Genomic DNA, 6,174 nt, shown 5'->3' with positions numbered 1-6,174 from the left:
CCGACAGGCGACGACGCTACCTTCGAGCATCGGACGCACTGTGGGAACCGTAGGATGCAAGCGCGCACACGCTACAAACGTACACGGTGAGGTCGTCGAATTTCCTGCGACGTACCCTCTGTCCGTAAAGCAAATATAGTTTTTTGTCCAATGTCCGTGGTACTAGAGATCAAAGAATGAACGCGGTTTGAGATCGCAGCGCGCAGCCGCTATAACCATTGACTTCAACGCGCTTCAGATTCAGCAACAGCCGCAACAGTATCACAGCTAATCGCTGTATCTGCGGCTGCTCCCGTTATTCGCCTTGCAAGAAGCACGCGATTTATTTGAGCCTCGCCGAACTGTCGTCTTCTCGTGTTCCAAGCATGCAGGTCTCGTATGTTCAGTTAAGAACACCACAGGAAAATGAAAGAAATACAGGTAACGAACTCTTATTGTACCCCACTTGTCACCTCGTCATCTGCAAAGATGCTGCAAACTATTTTAGAAGTTTTTTTTTTGTAAAGATAGCAAAAGTAGTAGTAATGTTTATTTCTAGGTGGCGCGACAAACGTTAGGGTAGGTTCGGGTGTGTATGTGTGCGCGCAAACGGGGGCAACCGAGCTTCGTTTTGCGCACACTTTTGCAACAGTACACATGGTTACCGCTAGTTTCGTAGTCGCATTTTTTGGTCGTAGTATTTGTTGTTTACGCTATAAATTAGGTAGTTCTTAAAAATTTATGAAGGTTAGTTGATGAAAAATTATTGCTAATCAATTAGTGGTTCTTAAGTGCCGTTATTTTGTGTTTGAAAGGTTTTTATAACTGAATACGATAGTGAAGCCATGTGAAGCTGTGAACGGCTCTCGGACTCAGTTATTCGGTTGCAGTTGTGCGGTGGTTCACGCCTCGTGCTTCTTGATGAAAGTATTTTCTTTTCGGACATCATGACGCACATTTTAGTGAAATGCTTTAACGACGATAAGTGGGACGTTTATCCGGTGAAGTGGTTGGCTCACCCAACAACTAGTCTTCTATTGATGTGCGAGCCTGACGGTTTTGATGAGTTGCGCGGCAGAGGCCATGATGCCTCTTGGAGAGAAGGCACCCCGAAACAGTCGCAGCCGCACTTCTGAAGATAGGTAAGTAATCTCGTTTTCTTGGGCACGTAGCCTTCTTTTCTATTTTCACATTGACGAGCGTGACATGTTAAGCACACCGTTCACTTTCTTGAAGCAAACCGCATGCCCCGGAGCAAATGCGCGCGATACTAACTCTCGCTGCCGCCGTCACTTCGTTTGAAACAATGGTAGGCGAAGAGGCAGCGGCGCCCCATGTGCGTAAAATTGCATTGCTTCATTTGTTCCTGTCTAATAACGTTTCCTTCATTTGTATGAGAGAACACAATTGGAACATAAAAGTCGGCTTCTCTGCGCAGTGATAATTTTCTACAGTGGCCACGTCATCTTTCATGGGGGCTCACGTATGCCGTCTAAGCGCTTGTTATCGCGTTCCGTTACGTGAGAGGCGCGCTGCCTTTCAAGGTATTTAGGCAGGCACTACGAGTTTAGGAGAACCGCGACAAATAATCGTGCAGCAGGTGTGCAGCTGTGCTACGCTTGTACCACACTCGTACCGGAAGGCAGTGTTGCACTTCACGCTTACGCATTTCGTAACTATGGCGGCCTCCGTGGCAATTTGGGGCTCGAGGTCGTGGATACGATCCTTGCAGCGGCCGCATTCCAAAGGAGCGGAATGCAAAAGCGCTCGTGCATTGTGCATTGTATGCACGTAAAAATTTCCAGGAAGTCAAAATTAATACGGAGTCCCCAACTACGACGTGCCTCATAATCAGATTGTTGGTTTGGCACGTGGAACATCAGAATTATTTTTTTTTCCGTAGTGGCTCATTGTATACCATACGGTTAGTGTGATCACCTTTTGTGCCGTAGCGGTTAGCGCGCCTCGATTTAGGTTGCGGCTAATGAGGCGGCGCACCGCGAAATATATTTCGGCTCTCTGGGATTTGCGGAGAACGACCAACCGATTAGTCACAGCTTCCGCGCGGTGACTGTACACGGATACACAGCGCAAATGAACGGAGGTGTGGTGACGTGGTCAAAGAACACAGCCGCCGACGGGCTCACCTTATCGTCTATCACCGCCAAAACTACCGCACTAAGCATCTTTAGCGCGGCGGGTTGCCGTTGAAGGCGTACTGTACAATTTTAATAAGCGATAACCGAAACATGCCACCGTTCTCTGCTGCCTCTTTGAGTTGGACCGATCCGAATGTGCGTTGTTTCCAGAAGCGAAAGGAGCGCCAATCGGCGCGTTGTCGCCTCGAGCTAAGCGTCGCACTCGAGCACCGTTTGCGCGGTGAAGAATGACGCGTGCATGAAGCTAGCTCACTGCGCGGACGCTACCGCGCAAAACGCGCAAGGGCGTGTACGCGACGTTCTGCACACAAATCGCGCGGGATGATCGGAGCCACGCCGGAGCGGCTAGCTTCAAAGAAGCGGTACATGTTCTCACTCGTACAGGCACGCTCACGCTCGCATCGCTCTCGGCGTATGTTTATGTCATTCCTTCTACTGGACTTCTGCCCAAAGATTCGATATCTGTTTGGTATGGGCTATGCACTGTCGCGTGGTCTTTGGTTCTGCGAGAGAGCCGGGAATATTTTCCCCACTGTGAAACATCGCTGTGCGTGTTTTAGCTAACATTTGCCGTAGCAACCCATTCCTTCCTTTTCTCGACGGCACTCGTAAAGAGTCTCAAATTTGTACTTGCCAGTATAGTGTGTAGTTCTATTTCGTGCGTAGTTATGTGCAGTGTGGGGCAGATTCTTAATCCGCGCAATATCATTTTCTGTCCACATTCCCTTCTCACAGGTTACGTATGCAGTAAATTCCCAGATGCTAAAGTGTTCTACGCCAAAAGCACCTTGGCGTCGTGCAAGAGACACCCGTTGATATGTGGCTGATTCACTAGCAAGCTCGCATCTCTGTTGCCACTCTCCATCAAGTGGGATTTTCAACTATCTTTTGTGTTGCTCTGTGGTGTACTAGCTGCCGTATGGATGCTGTGAAGGCTTACTTTAGATTAGCTCTGGCGTTTAGTAGTAAAGGATGGGCTACCTTTTGAGGGGAGGCATTTACTTTTGTTGGTGAGAATGTTTACCAGCCTAACCAAGTGATACGTGGGTACTGTAAACAGCAGCACGAACAGAGGCGGACGACGAAATAGGTAGGAGCACACACGAGCGCAAGCTCTACTAAAAGTTTGCTTTTGATGACAAAGTTATTAAACACACTGGTCAACTTGGCAAAGGTAAAAATCCGTGCATGCGTGGCAGAAAGAGCCACGTGCGACAAGAAAAAAATATGAAGCCATGTCATGTAGAATAAACGTGCGTGAAAAACGAGAACTATCGGTCAAATCTATTGAAAAAGCGAAAGATTTGTCCGATAAGTGATACTACCCAACGGGAAATACTCTTTTGAGAACAACTTTTTCCCACTAAGGGCAACAGATAACTTGGTTATGCAATTGTTTCGTTTGTGATCAATAAATATTGCTTCTGGAACTCCTCTGGTGCTGCGGTATAGAGCAGAAAGAACGATCTTTTCATCACAAGACCAGAACACAAGAGGACTTATGGAAGCATTATTTATTGATCACGAAGAAATATTCATAAGCAAGATTTCTGTGACCATTAGTGGGAAAGAGTTGCTGCAGTACTTCTCGTTAATATCACTTACAGGAGAAACCTTTCAGTTTTCATGTTTTGTTAGTTTTTGACGCACATGTTTATTCTACAGGACGTATTTAGGTCCTTTTTTGTTGTGCCGGGCTGTGTATGCTGCGCATTCATGGCTTTTTCTTTGTGAAGTTGGCCAGTGTGTTTAAAATCTTCGTCTTCACGAATAAACTTCTACTTGAGTCAGCGTTCAAGTGTGTTCCTACCTTAATTCATCCTTCTCGTCTCTGTTTGGGTGGTTGTGAAATATAAATGTACACCGAATTGGCGAAGTGTCCATAGAATTGATACATGAAGTTGTTTGCGCTGTTTATTTCAGGAAGAAAGCTATAGGGTCTTATCTTCTCAATGTTTTTGACACTGAGTACATTTTTCTAGTTCAATTTCAAGGAGTCCCCTGAGGAAGCCAATAAGAGTGATGGTAACTTCCTTTGTGTGTGCGCTTTATGAATTTCATCCATTCAAGGCATGACATGGCACATGCCTGATTGTAGGTTGCAAGCATTCGTAGTAAGATATACTTTTCTGTTCTCATGACGCTTCTTTGTACTGCGCTGCATTCTCCAGGCACATGAACCTTTTTATGCTCTAAGTGCATGCGTTCTTTTTCTATATGTTGGAGCGAAAATTGTGAGCTTAAATATGCATATATATCATTTTCCTTGTAATCTTTTTCAACATGGGTGCTGTAGCTCCCTCTGTCTTTCAGTTACTGCTTTGTCCCAATTTTTATGCAACCTTTATGTATTTTATGCAGCAAAATTCTGGTGCTATTTTAATAACATTTTATCTGCGAAATTGAGGTAATTGGTGTTTCGTATATGCATTTATTGGCGTTTTTCACTGTCTCAGCAATCTGGCTGTCGAGTCATTGGAACCTTTCCTCATACTTTATGACAATTTCTGGGGTGCTTGATACTGAAAGTGCAGGTGACCATTTATTTGGCTGTTTGGAATTGTGTTAGCCATGTGTTACTACCAATTTTCTGTACTAAATAATTATTTTTTCTCTTATCGTTCAAGGTATTAGCCTTTCCTTATCTTTTTATTGACTGAGGTAGCACTTAGTTGCTGGGTATAGGAAAAAAGGCCCCAAAAAGTGCTTTAATTAGCTTTGTGCAGGTACAGAAAGATTACCTGAAAATGAGCTCACTAAATTGAGGAAATGCCACTAAGGAACTCTTCTGTACCCCACATTAACATAATCAAATGGTGTACTGTTTGTTCTTGACTTGTGCCAGGGAGATAAGCTGCTTTCATTGCACAAAAGCTTTACAAGTTTATTTCTGAAGAAAGCAATCCTGGCTTGTCAGAAACACGATTCAGGTGTTCATCATGCCCGACAACTTTCTAAATTATGTCGCGTCAAATAATAGCTAAGTTGAGTGATGTTATTTTATAAAATAATTGGGCAACATGAAAATATATATATCTCGAAGACAAAGCTCAGGCAAGTCTACTTTGGTACTTCATTAAATTTTAATCGTGGTGAAAGACGTGTGCTAAAGGTTGTAAATATTTACGTGAAGTCATTTGTTTCAAGTTGGTTATTTTGCCTTCTCACAGTCAGCCGTAGCTCTTCCTGTGATGTGTTAGTGTGCGCAACATTTTAATGTAACATATTCAGATGTATTTTGTGTATTCACATGCAAGCAGCTCCAAGTGTTCATGTGTTCAAAGTTGGTTGTTACAAGGGTATGCTTAAGGCCTGGCTTTTGAGTCGCTTTGCCTTCTAGTCATAAACTTAAGTCGAAAGTGAAGAGCACAATGATCGTTTTGATTGGATTCATATGTATAGGTTTTTTCAGATGTATTTACACTGCTAGAGTGCTGTAGGTACTAGCCTATGTCTCCAGGTTCGATGTAGTGGTGCCTTATGTACTGTATTAATGTTTCACGTGCACGCATCTTTAGTGTAAATAAAGGTACTTCAAGTTGATCAGTCCCTCCTTTGATTTTGTTTGTGTTTGGGAAAGTTACGAGCAGGCACCGGGGCATGCAAGTGTGAACAGCGAAGCAATTTCAATATATGAATAAAAATACACTAGCCCAACGAAACGTCAATCATATTTCAATGGCGACTTCTGAAATCTCAATGGCATCTCAAGTGTGCAACAATATGCTTTTCAATGCTGTGGCAATAATAACTCAACAACAGGTCAACGGAAGTACCACAACGTTAGTTCAACGCAGAATCAATGGTAAATCAACAACCATTCAACAAAACGAACACAACGGGCCGTCTAAGCACAATGGACTTTCAATGGTAACTTAACAATTATTCAACATTGAGGTACCCAATGGTGTTTCAATTCGATTTCAGTGGCCAATATTTCAGAGTGCTCAACACTCAACCCAACAATTCTCCAACATACTCTCAATAATTCCTCAATAAAAAACTCAACATTGACCAACAATATTTCAATGCCTTC

The 6,174-nt window shown here is 43.7% G+C and overlaps 1 long non-coding RNA gene across 1 annotated transcript; it reads left to right on the top strand.

Moving 5' to 3' along the window:
• Positions 1 to 691: 691 nt before the first annotated feature.
• On the top strand, positions 692 to 5,681 carry LOC140213215 (uncharacterized). Its single transcript, XR_011890155.1, has 2 exons — positions 692 to 1,121; positions 2,874 to 5,681. It is a non-coding gene; the product is annotated as an uncharacterized lncRNA (long non-coding RNA).
• The last annotated feature ends 493 nt before the right edge of the window (positions 5,682 to 6,174 follow it).

Source organism: Dermacentor andersoni, chromosome 9 (assembly GCF_023375885.2).
Source record: "Dermacentor andersoni chromosome 9, qqDerAnde1_hic_scaffold, whole genome shotgun sequence".
In the NCBI taxonomy this organism is placed as follows: domain Eukaryota; kingdom Metazoa; phylum Arthropoda; class Arachnida; order Ixodida; family Ixodidae; genus Dermacentor; species Dermacentor andersoni.
The sequence above is the reverse complement of the archived record's forward strand: the minus strand, read 5'-3'. Positions and strand labels throughout refer to the sequence as shown.